We start from the raw sequence: 13,514 nt of genomic DNA, 5'->3' as shown, positions 1-13,514 counted from the left end.
CGCTGGTAGCACAAAGCTTGCAACGTTCTCAACTTCCAGTTGGCTAGTAAATGACCCTTTTGACTGTTTTTGAACGAATTGTCTGGCACGGTCTGTGTGTCTTGGTTCGTAAGTAAGTTGAGCTTCGTTTAAAAACTAACTTTACCAAATGTTAGCTCGTGTGTTTTCTTGCTGCCCATTTCTCAAGTCAAAGGGCAATTGTGTTATTTTGAATTTGGGTAGCTGAAGAGCTGTACATGTAAATTGCTTGTAGATGTTGTGTCTCTTCCTCATAAGAATTTTATTTTGAGAATCGATGTCACTTAGGGTAACTATCTGGTATGGAGGCAAATCCTTGCAGTAATTGTAAAAATTCAGTACAACAATTCAGGCCAAAAGGTGAATTAGACAAACCCATCAGTTGATGGTCAGGCAATAATATTTTAGTAAATAACTAGTCGAAACAAGCCTATGTACTTTGTGTTTTTTATAATACTTAGCTCTGTTGAGCAAATATTCATATGTCACTGGGCTTTCTTATGTACTGAGCCAGCAAACATGGGCACACTAGGCAAACATTTCCAGCTGCCTTAAGTGACAGAAGTCACAAAATTCTGCCACCCTATCTGGAATTATAGTACCAGAAGCAATGCTCTGTTGTTGAACATGGAATCGGAGTTCATAAGCAGTAGTAGTACTATGTTTATTTTTTATTTTTGAACGTGTATTTTTTTAAGCAGTGATGGCAGACTTCAGAAGTTCCTTGTTCCATAGAGAAAAGCAATTGAAATATTAGCGTGATGGTTTCAAGTTGTGCTGATCTGAGTGCAGCTCTAACATGTTCAACAAAACTCCTACTTCTTGTGTCAGTCCAGGTGAATTTCATTTGAGAAAAATCTTTTCAGTTGCGGCTTTGATTCCGGGCAACGGCTGATATGACATCATTTTTTGTGTTGTGAGCAAGTAGCCTTTGTTGTGCATGTACGTTGTTGTTTGTGCCAACTTGCAAAGCCGGACCAGTTGAACTATGTTTGTTAAATAGTGATTCGAAATTGTTCAGAAAGTTTCAAGATATGGGTAGCATCAGCCTGTCCGAATTGCTGAAAGAGTAGAGACTGCTTGAAGAACAAGCCTCTAGCACAATCAACTGATCTGTCTCAGAAAAATCAAACCACTTTTACGAATAGGTTCTACAACACTTAAAAAATGTAACGATGAGCTAAAATCCTGTCCTTGTGAAGTAATGTAATTCTGTACTGCAAAACCAAAGAACTGGTTTTCCACTTGGTCCTTCAAATGGTTCCTTAATAATCTGAGGATGGGTGGAACCTCAGAGGCACCCAACTCATCCTTCTCAAGCCGCAGTATAGCAATACTAAGGATGATTAATACATTGTGTGCCAAGAAAAGGCACCCTTTCTTTGTGACACAGTGGCCTCTCCACTTTCAAGATTTAGAAAATGACATCCAGCTTTGGGTCTTTTTTCTTGGCCTAGACTTTCTCTGCTGCCCAGCACTTCTACACTTGATCAATGGCTGGGAGACATGTGAGATAATGTGTTGGGAGATGGTGAAACAAAGGCTACCACTCTATCTAAAAAAGAAAAAAGTGTTAATAAAAAGGCTTTGAATGGCCTGTTGAGCTCAGTTCTGTAGGATGTGGGCATTAACGGTGTGCTATTTTCATGAACTTACTTTAATAACTGAAAACAGAATAACATCCAAGATTAACATTTGCATTGTTACCGCAGTATGCAGCTACATTTTTCATTATCAAGCCTTCAGTTAATTTAATTATAATCTTCTCCACGATTGCTCTGGGTGTCTCGTCTGCATCATCTTGAAATCTAGCAAAGCATATGTTTCACCAGAATCTAAAGTATCGCAACTAAATCGGTTAAAGTTTAATGCTCCCTTGTTGGGCGCATTGCTGCAAACTGAGAACTATCTTTCTTAAGGGTTTGCATTAGCTAGGTGCAAAGATAGAGGTTCAAGCCCCTTTTTGGTGATACTTGATGCTGGGTTGCAGTTACAGGGCTTCTCCATAGCAGTGAACGAAATGGGATAAATAACTTTGGAGTGCTCGAACCCACAATCCAGAGAGAGGTAGGGTGATGTGATGGTTAACCGAATGGTATACTTGGGTCCGATTATGATCAAATGTGTGACCTTATTCTAAAAGGAAATGAACAAGTGTAAGTAGGAATGACAAAGTATCCAAATATTAACAAAATAATGATCATGAAGGGAAATATGACTTTAACATCTAGTTAAATAAGTCTCATCAGCCAACCCAAAAGCAAATAGAACCTGCTCCTGATATGAACGGGGCTAAGATCAGGCTGACGTGATAAAGACTGCTGTAGATATAGACAAGTTTGAATACGATAAGCTGGATTGGTGTTAAGGCTCCCTATTTGAAGAGTGTTCAGTAAATGACGTCCAATAGAAGAGGTATGCCTGGGTCTGTCCATTCAGTGGTAGCAGTACTGAGGACTAGACGGCTGGCAGTAAGTTATCAACATGAAAGCCTGAAATAGAGCTCTACTAATAGCAGAAGCATGCATTAAATGTAACTTGGGATAAAAAAAATCGAAAACTGTTAATACAAATAAGGTATTGCTTACCCAGGCTGCTTCTGGCTAGTACTTTGGTTGCAGTTGTGTCTGAATTATTGCCATTTTGAGGGAGGCATTTTTCATATTTGGCAATCCTGCCTTAAGTGTTTTGGTATCGCAAACTACATAGGAAATGGAAAAGTCTCTGTTACATATACTACACCTTGCTTCGTACATGTCTCCTGAACACTTTATGGCATGATGTGTAAGCTTCTGTTCCAGTCTGTATTTGTCAAAGTATTGTTTTCCTTTGATGCTCTGGAAATAATATTTCTGATACGTAGGTACAGCTTGTCACGATCACGTTGCCAATGACAGCTTCAAAATCTGATGTGAATACTGCATCTGCTATACCTTCACCTGACTCGGATCTGTAATTGTTTTTTTCTCTCCAAAAAGTACCCGTTAGAACGTCTGACACAATCATAAGATGTAGATGAGTACTGTATTCCATCACTGCATTCAGCTTCTCTGCACTTGTTGCAAAGGTTACCTCTCCCAACCAAACAAGAGAGTGCACCTCGCTAGACAGTTAAAATCGGGTGTGGTGGTGGGCAAATAGCTTCTTCGGCCTGAGGAACTCAGGTTTGTTTATTGGATCTCCTTCCATGAAAACCATGCTCTCCAACCCAAAAAACACTAAACTGTCTCTCTCAATGGGGTCACCACCCTGCAAAACCACTCACTCACCCCCTCTTTCCTTGAAGAGCCAAAGGCTTTTTTTTTTAACTCTTAATTCGCAACTGCATAGTATTTGCACCGATTTATCATTGATTCTTATCATACAGTACAGTCTTTTTCTCGTTTTCTTCCCAATCAAACAAGGCAGTTATGTCCTATTCCAGCATGTTATAGATGTCGCATGGAAAAAATAAAAATACAGGAGTACAGTACATTATATTCTTCCCCAATCCTCATTTCCATGAAGGCGCTTGTAAAGTCATTGGTACATTACAGAGTGTCACTTCAACAAGTTTAGTAAGCAACAAACTGAAGGATCAAACCCCTGATCCCCCCCCCTCCCCACATCACCCACCCTATCCCCATATGTCTCCTGCTCAAGTATAGTCCAAAATGTAACACTCCGTCAGAATGAACCAGATTGTCATAGCATATAATTTAAGTTCACATAAACCACACCCGGGCACCAGCGGGCTTTAGTACACCGATATTAAACACATCTTCAGACCCTGTACTATTCTTCTATTCACACACCCTCCATCTGCAATGGTGCCATCTCTACCTCCTCGAGTTCCAGCAGCATAGCCTCCCAATCCTGCGCTACAGGGTGCTTCCTTTGTCCCTTCCCCTCCTCCCGCCTCAGTACTGCACCCTCCGCCCTGCCCCATTTCAACATCTCAGACTGCCATACAGATACTCTAGGTGGTCTGCGTGACTTCCACCTCATCGTAATAATCCTTATCGCTAATGGCAAGGCCAGATCCAGGAATTTCAATTTAGCTTTTTGTGTTTTAGATCTTTTGCTGGATCCCACCAAGCAATAAAACGCATCCTCAGGGACCGGAAGGGTAGTTACTGTACGCAGTGTCTGACAAATTTTCCCCCCAGTAGCTATTTAGGTACGGACATGCCCACAGCATATGGAGAAAACCAGCCTCATCCTCTTTACAGCGTGGACAGCATTGGGGGGAGTCGGGAAACATTCTGCGTAACCTCTGTGGGGTGAGGTACGCTCTATGTAGCACCATGGCCTGTATACATTTAAATTTAACATTCCTCGACACCCTCCTGGGATGCTCAAGAACCATCTGCCAGGCCTTATCTGTCATTACCTCTCCTGTGTCCTGTGTCTCTAAGTGTAATGAGTGGGATCACAGCATGTTCTCTGATCCCTCAGTATAACCATCGTACTAGGTGACCCCCGCTCCCATGTGGTATATCAAGTGTCAAGCCCAGGCTCGTTGTATGTAATGGGACACCGCCGCATGTAGCAGGTACAGTCGCTGAGGAGCACCCGTGACTTGCAGGAAGGAGTCATGATCCAGCAGGGTGTCGTCCCCAAAGAAGACGCCTACATCCTCCACTCCAGCCTCTGCCCAGGGTCGTAATCTATACTGTGTAAGTCTGCCCTGTGTTGATGGAATACCTAACAGAGGAATATTCTCTGCAAAGGGTACTGTTTGAGGTGTATGCCAGCACCTTCCTCCAGCACAACAGGGCCGTGCTCAAAACAAGGTGGCAATCCGGGGGGAGCCGGCTCTTAGGCAGCAGCAAGGAATGTAATTCCCCCCGCACCAATCGGTCTGCCGTGAAGTCAATTTCGTGTAGGTTCCTACCCGCTACCCATCGCGCAAGCCACTGGAGTTGACTGGCGTAGTAGTATCCTCTAAGATCAGGCACCCCTAGGCCTCCGTTCATGGTCCCTAGTTGCAATTTTCTAATACTAATACGCCTGCGCCCCGTCCCCCAGATAAGAGTCACCAGGATCGTATTCAAAGTATTAAATATCTGTTGTGGGAGAATGACTGGCAGATTAACAAAGTAATATAGCATGCGGGGGAGCAAGACCATCTTGAATATGGCAATTCTGTCCATAATGGATAGGGGTAAAGACGTCCAGAACCCACACTGCTACGGAGGCCAGTAATGGCTCTCCGAACATTACCCTCGATCTGATCCTCCGGCTGTCTATACACCTGAATGCCCAGGTATCTGAATGTGGTCTGGGCCACTGGGATTTGATATCTCCCAAAGTGGAGAGTAGGAGGGTGTGTCAGGTCCCTAAAGTAGAAACCAGTGGATTTCCCTGGATTTATGGCTAATTCAGACACCTCTTCGAATCGGCGAAATACGTCCGCCATGTCAGCAGGATCCTCTTCCAGATCATGAAGATACAGTAAGATGTTGTTTGCATATATGGATATTAGGTGATGTGTACCCCCTATTGATATACCCCTCCGTTCTCCGTGGGTCTGAAGGGTTATGGCTAAGGGCTCCAGCGCGAAGACTAACAAAATCGAGGACAGGGGACAACCCTGCTGAGTACCTCTATGTATCAGGTATCTATCCAATATATATCTGCCTGTACGTGCATGACCCGAGGGGTCCGTGTAGAGTAGTTTCATCCATTTCAACAGGGAGTCTGGGAAGCCAAAACGCTGCAGCGTTTCGAAAATGAACGTCCACGACAGGGAGTCGAACGCCTGCTTCAGGCCCAGTGCTATACAGCCCGCCCTGGGATATTCCTGTGATGTAGCTGTCATAAGGGCATGGAGTTGACGCGTATTCTGGGACGTGCTCCTTCCCGGGAGAAAACCACACTGGTCCGGATGTACTAAATGAGAAAGGTGGGGCTGTATCCGTAAGGCGATGACCCTGCTAAGGATCTTGTACTCTGTCGAGAGCATGGACGGGGGTCTGTAGTTGGTCAGTTCGAGTGTGTCTCTTCCCGGCTTGGGTATCGATATGACAAGGGCTTGCATCGTGGATTTGGGTAGTCGACCCTCCTCAAACGCCACCTTATATATCTTTTCTAGGACCGGTACTAAAACATTGGAGTAGGTCTGATAAAACTCAACCGGTAGCCCATCCAGGCCTGGCGTTTTGTTTCGATTCAGGGACAGTATGGCAACCCGGATTTCTCGCTGCATTATGGGGCCATCGACTTCTTTTCGGGCATCCGTAGACAAGGTTGGGAAAGGTATACCATGTAGTAATTCCACCACTCGTACCAGGTCCTCCATAGGGAAAGGAGCATACAATGTTTTCAGGTGGGCGTAAAACGCTTTATTGATCTCAGACTGCGTATGGACTATATTGCCCAGTCCATTGCGTATCCGGGTAATCACCGGAGTTTCCGGACGATCCCGCACTAAGCGGGCTAACGGTACCTGATCTGGCCTCTTCGGCGTGTTGACGTCGTAGATATTCCCTATGATCAATGACCCACAATGTCTCTAGGATGTCCACATGGTCAATATTTCCCGTCTGTAGGTCGCCCCGTTTCTCAGGGTCTGTACTTGCTTCCCTTTCTAGCGTTTTCAGGTGGTCTTTGATCTCAGAGTCTCATGAATTTCTTGCCGGGCCCCTACCAGTTGCCCTATTGCCCTATGGCGGCCCCCTGTACTACCTCTTTCATGGCATCCCACACATCTAGGTTGGACGTTGCAGAATCCCTATTTTCAAGGAAATAACTGTTCAAGGTATTGGATAGAGACATTCGAAAAGGGCCATCTTCCAAGAGCCGTGGGTCGAGTCTCCAGGTAGGCACCGGGCTCGGTACTCTGCCCCAGAGGAGGTCAAGTGTCAGTGGTCTATGGTCAGAGAAAGTTTTAGCTAAGTATTCCATACTGTCAGTCTTCATCATTAAGGAGCTAGAGCACATAAATCTATCTGTGTGTGCAAGTTATGTACGGGGGAATAATAAGAGTACTCATTATGGGTCGGGTGTAGGCCCCGCCATGCATCCACTAGACCCCAGCCCGCAGCCCAAGCCGTAAATGCCTCTGTCAGTTTTGTAACCCCAGCCAGTTGCAGGGGGGTGCGACCTATCCAAGTCAATGTCTCAAACAATGTTCCAGTCTCCTCCTAGTATCCAGGGGATGTCGGCCCAGTCGGACAACACTCTACTCACCTTACTCAGTTATGCCTCTTGGTCGAGGTTCGGGGCGTATATACTGCCTATGACTAACAACGTACCATCCAGTGTGCCCTTCACCATAATGTATATCCCTTGATCATCCACTCTCCTCTCTATCTCAACAAAGGGCGTCCCGTTTCGGACCCAGATAGTTGCCCCTCTAGAGAAGGCAGAGTATGTCATGGAATATATAGTACCCCTCCATCGTTTCCTTGGTGTCTGCGCCTCTGCTGTGGTTAGGTGTGATTCCTGTAAGAATGTGATCTGTGCATGTTGTCTTAGTAGAAACATGCGGATCCGGTGCCTTTTCTGAATCGCACCAAGCCCACGCACATTCCAGGTAACAAATTTGTAGGACCCTGATCTGTCAGCCATTATCTCTTTCTATCTGAGTCGGGGTGTCAGTAGGACTTTTCTGTTACATTCTGTGAGTGTCAACCTGGAGACCTCTGCCTTCCCTAAACCAAACTAACTTGGTGCAGCATTGTAACGATGCTGAGCCGAACGAAGGAATCATAAACGTAATGAACAAAACACAATTGAATTCGCCAGTAGGAGGGTGGCTTAGCGCTGTTCTAGTTATCTTAACTGCCCTATTGGGTGCCATGGGCTCTACAGTGAACCGACCCAGGGGCAGTCATTCCAGGATTCTGTTCCTCGTTACCATCTGGAGGTCCTTTTAGAGGGGGTATATGAGCCTTATAGGGTGTAACCGACCAGGAAGGCCCCCTCACCGGTCTTCCCACCAGTCAGAGGGGAGTCCTGCCCCCCCCCCGTAGTCCACCCCCCTGATACAGATAAGTACAGTTCCCCCCCCCCCCCCCCCCCCCCCCCCGGATTCCAAGTATAAATTATTTATCCAAAAAAAAGGATACTAAATGTCAACAAGCGTTTCAACCGGTACTAACGGGTCTCCGCATCTCTTCAATTGTCCAATAAGTCGTCTGCCGCCCTTGGTGTGACAGTGGGGAATAAGACCATGCTATGCTTCGAGTCAGAGTGAATTATGCTGTCCTCTGTGTCTGTGCTAATTTTCTCCTGCTCCTCCCGAAAGCTGCCCACCAATTCGACCACGTCCAGCTGTTCTTCCCGCTGCTTCTCCTTCGATGGGGCGCGATTCCCGGGTCTCCTCCCTAGCGCAGGGTTGTCCCTCCCGGTCGGATCCAGCAAGTTTTCCGTGCTGTCGGTAATTGTATTCCAAGAGGCCTCTGACCTGCCATCAATGTCCATTACGTCCAGCCATTCCTCTGCTTGGCCGGGCTCTCAAACAAATGCGTCTTCTTATCATATACGAACTTCAGCCGGGCTGGGAACAGTAGCGCGTAGGTCAGCTTGGCCTTTTGAAGTCTCTTTTTCACCTCCTGGTATGAAGAATGCTGTTTTTGTACTAGGTTGGTGTAATCCGGATAAAGAGACATGCGGCAATTCTCATATTGTATTAGGGATTTCTCTCTCGCTTTTTGGAGGAGGGCATCTTTGTCTCTGTAATTTAATAACCATACTATCAGGGGGAGAGGTGGGTGTCCAGGTTTAGGTCTCCCAGTGGGGATGCGGTGTGCTCTTTCCGCGCAGAAATGTGACGATAGGCCCTCTGCCGCGATATTGCCTTCGAACCATTGTTCCATAAAGTCCGCTGCTTGAGTCCCCGCGCAGCGTTCCGGAAAGCCAATAACGCGAATATTGTTGCGCCGGTTGCGGCCTTCCCCGTCCTCCGCGCGGTCCTGTAGTGATGTCACTTGCTGCTGCAGTCGTTGAATCGACATCGTGTGGCCCGACACCGTCGGAGTGAGGTCAGCAAACGTGAATCCGTTATCTTTGACCCTGTCTGCCAGCTTACCATGATCAGCCCTCAGCAGTGGCAGGTTGGTAGTGAGAGTCCCGAGTTGCCGCTCCATCGCCGTTCTAGACTCTCTGATCTCTTTCAGTATCAGATCTAGTTTGTCTAATTATTGTCCCTCAGCACTGTCTGACCCCCCAGCCCCGGATGAGGCTCCGTTATTCCCTGCAGCCGGGGCTTGTTGTATCCCTGGCAGGCCATCCTGGCTGTCCAGTGTCTTCGCTCCCTTTCGAACCATGGCGATTACGGCCAGTCGCTGACCAGCCTTTCGCAGTCTCGGGCCGCGTGTCTCGATAGGGGTCTCTGCGCCCCCTCCCCCAGCGATCCCACGTCTCCGGGGCCTCTCAATCGCAGTCGTCTGCCCTGGGCTCACCCACCGTCTTGTGTCCGATCTGGGGGGAGGCCTCCTCCAAGGACTCGGGCCGTCCTAACCACACGGACTCTGTCCCGATATCTCCTGGGCTGTCCCCACGTGTCTTCTCCGCTGGCCTCCAGGGCCGATCCAGGTCAAAGGGAGGAAGAAAACCGATGAGGACCAGCGCAGGGAGGTGGAGTAGTCAATCCCCTTATGCGATGGACTCAGCCCCCACACCATTCATCTACAAGCGCAGGGACTTTTCTCCGCAAGGCACCGACTGCGAGAGCCTCGCACGCCTCAGCTCGCTCTCCGGTCCCACTGAATCCCTGCCGACCTCTGCCTCCAGTCAGTCCAGCACCTCCCGCAGTTCTAGGCCTCGCTCAGGCCCTCCGGGCAACCCAGCCCACGTCGGCCGTCCACTGCGCCACATCCACAGCCACCGGCACCAGTGTGCCGGAGCACAGCTCTGTGAGACGGCCACCGTCCAGCACTCAGGGCTTGCTCCGGTGTCGGTGTCCGCTAGTCCCGAGACCGGGCGCCTCGATTATTCCCTCTCGCCAGTACAGGCCTGGATTCTGCCCGCACCCTAGACCCCGGCTTCAGCTGTGGGGAAAGGCCGCAGCAGTCCGGGGCATCCACGGGGGGCTCCGTTGTTCGCAATTACCGCAGGCTTCCACTGATGTCTCCGGGGGGGTCCCAGCAGCAGGATCCGACCCCCAGCTGGTGTGACTGTCCCTCCAGGTGGCGGAAAACAGGAGTTTACCCCTGGGCAGCACCGGAGCTCAGGCTTCAATCAGCCACCATCTTGGCCAGCTAGCACGCCCCCCAATGAGCCAAAGGCTGATGCATGATTGCAAAGTGAAGTGTCTGTGCTGAATCGAAGCCTTTTATGCTGCTACTGGTGCCAGCAATGTAGTCATCTAACTTTCAATATTAACAGCCTTGGTACTCAACTGGTGTGGACTACGGATGGGCATTGACTTGCTGGCTGGCACGTGTTAAAGGTGCTGCAGTTGGAGCCACTATCTGTAGAGTCCTGGATTTAATCACCGACTTGTTGGCCAGCTCCTCTGAAAAATAGAGGCTGCTGCAAAGATCAAAAAGTAGTCTTATGCATATGATTTACCGTGCCTTCTAAAACATGACACTCCATTTATCTATCAAAAGTTTATTTTTCAAAGCTGCACAGCTGAAAAATTTAGTTCACTGCAGTATTACAAATTAGTAATTCAGTTGGCCTGCGGCCCATACACAACCCACTGAGTAGTACTGTGCAGATGGTGTTTTCTGGTCATGATTATTCCTACTAGATGAGTTTGGGGACACAATGGAACTTTAACACTCTTAAATGAAGAACACACTCAAACCAGCAGGAAGAAGCATGCAACAAAACTTTCAAATGTTTATTTTTTTTAAACTCATTTCTAGTACATAAAGTTCATTGAAAGGCAACAGCACAAAATGAAAAAATAAATGCAGCATTGCATGACATGGCCAGCGAAAACAATATGAACCTTCCTAACATGGTTAACCAGTTCCTAGCATCCTAACACACTATCTCTTACTAGGTCAAAATAATTTTGCAAAAGCATAATACAACAAGCTCATACAAATAAACTACTTAAGAGGGATCACACTGCATACCTTCTCTCTGTAAAAAAAAAAAACAATTTAAATAGCACTTTAGTTATTCTTTAGCTGTGCCGGGCTGAAGGCCACTTCTCTGGAAAACTCGCAGATCATCCCCTGACTGAAGCTGGTTATTGCGGCAAACCTGCGTGACCTCTGGCTTGATAGTTCCTGATGCAAATCCATTTAATGATCAGATACCTGTGGTTTTATATTATCTGATTTCCGATTTTATCATGTTTATAAGTTTGAAGACATTAAAGTCCCAACGAGACAAAATAATTATGGTGATAAATGTGTCATCTAGGTTTACATGTAGATAATTTACCCCTGTAACTAAAGCAATAGAAACATGTAAACTTTCACATCAAGCGTCCATAACATTATGGCAGCAACCATAATATAAACCGAAATATGTCAGCCAAGATAGGAGGCACACATGATGCGAACACTTATGTGTGTGTCTAAAACCTTACACTTTCTAATAGAGTTAAAAGAATATGTAGGCAAAGACGTGATGAAAATAGAAAAGGTCTCAGCTGGACTTTTCCATATTCACAACAAGTCTAACAGTACTTTGCCCAAAACTGAGCTAACGGAGGGAGGTCATTGCGGTGGCAAAGTATGCATAACGAATGCTGCCAACGTAGCATTTCCCGCTATGTGCTTTTTTTTTAGGTTACATGTACATTTTATTTAAGACTTCAGATTGGGCATATGACCTGATTCATGTGAATGAGATGGATTTAAACCACCGTTTGTTTTGCCGTAATAGCCCAAAAGTGATATACGTGGACGTTTCACTGAACACCTTGTATTATTATAAGTAGGGTTTATTCGCTCTGTTTGTACTTGTGCCAGTTGCTCTTAATGGTGCATATTAACAGGACTGGTTTGATAAACAATTTCCAGTATGATGTGCGTCCTGGATTACACTAAATGCATGCAAAGGTTTGAAGCTTTTTAGTGGCTATGCTGGTGGTGTGCAAGGGTGAAATTTGCATGTTTGATCACTTTATTGAATAAAAATCAACTCTTCGTAGGATGGAATTTGCACATTAAGTTACAAAATGGGCTAAATTCTGATCAGAGCTCAAGTTAGCAAAATAAATGGTCACTGAATGAAACATTTTGGCAATAAGAAATTTCTCTTGGAGGTGAAACAAAAATGTTAACTTGTAGGTGTGCAAATGTAACTGCAATGTGAATGTTACAGTGCATTAATGTGTACTGTGTCTCAGTACACCATGTTGCTGTAACAATCATTCATAACTCATGATTAAAGCTATGATCTTTGGTCTGGGGCTCTTTGGTAAAAGTCACTGGTATGCATTTTAAAACGGAGGTTTAGATATCTGTTAATGGCGAAACCAGTTGTAGTTTAAAATAGGATTTACTCACAATTGGAGATTTCCTCGGAGTCCAATGGCCCTCATCTACCTTGGTCTTCTTGGTACACTATCCCACCATCTCCAATTATTGCTGCCTTGTGCTCCAGTGCTTCTGTCTTATGTTTTAATAGTCATGCGCCTCCTCAGGCTTCAGTGGTCCTCTTTTCCCACTATGCTCCTCTGTACTACATGCTCCTGTGCTCCTCTGCCTCCCCACTATGTCTTTTACCTCCTCAGATTCCAATACTCCTCTCTCCCCTAAGAGCAGGATTTCTGCCTATAAGGCTCTAATGGCCTCAGCTCCTCTGCTTCAATAGCCTCGGCTCCCTCAGGCTCCAGGGGTTTTCATTCTCAACATTTCCTCTTACCATCATGCTCCAATACTCCCCTCTCTCCCCTGAAGTGCTTTTGGTTTTCTGACCGTCTTGTTCTAGTGGCCTCAATTCCCTCGGGATCCAAACTTCCTCCAACCCTCATGCTCCAGTATTTTTCTGCCCCTCGGCTTTCAGTGGTCCTTGACCCTGCTGTCTCCAATGGCTCTTTGCCCCTACGTCTCCCTGTGGTCCTCCGTTCCCATCAGTGGCTATGTGCCTTCTCAGGCTCCAGTGTGTCTCTGTCCCTCAGCTTTCAGTGGACGTCAACTTCCTCGGTCTATTGGATCTCTGCCCCCACAACCTAACAATGTCTTATTGCCCATGCCCCCCTGCAGGCTGCATCATCTATTCAATGATTCCTCCTGACATGCATGTGCAACCAGAAACATCTCTGTGCACAGGGAGGCATGCACATCAGAAGATGCTTGTCCGCCTTTTCCTTAGCCCATGGAAGGAAGAATGGAAGAAACTGGCACAAGTATTTGCAACATCTGGGGTATTCTGTGTTCTTCAGTCATAGCCTCAGCACCATTTTGGCCTAAATTGAAGTGTACACAGAAACCAAAGTTACAGTAAAATCACGTATGCCAGTGAAATTTACAAAGTCCATGGCCTCTGTGGCGAAATTGTAGCTTTATTCATGATAAACTATGAAAATGCATCCATCCTTTTGAAATTGGGCTCTTGTTAATGAATGGGCTTCTACTTTCTTCTAAAGGGCTTTCATA

At 46.4% G+C, this 13,514-nt stretch overlaps 1 protein-coding gene across 4 annotated transcripts in view; it reads left to right on the top strand.

Annotated features, from left to right (window-relative positions):
* FNBP1L (formin binding protein 1 like) overlaps positions 1–13,514 on the top strand; it is a 659,713-nt gene that overhangs the window by 639,174 nt on the left and 7,025 nt on the right. The gene's annotated exons all lie outside the window — the stretch shown is intronic.

The sequence above is a fragment of the Lissotriton vulgaris genome, chromosome 1_1 (genome assembly GCF_964263255.1).
Source record: "Lissotriton vulgaris chromosome 1_1, aLisVul1.2, whole genome shotgun sequence".
NCBI lineage: Eukaryota > Metazoa > Chordata > Amphibia > Caudata > Salamandridae > Lissotriton > Lissotriton vulgaris.
Note: the sequence above shows the minus strand (reverse complement) of the source record. Positions and strands in the feature narration are given on the sequence as shown.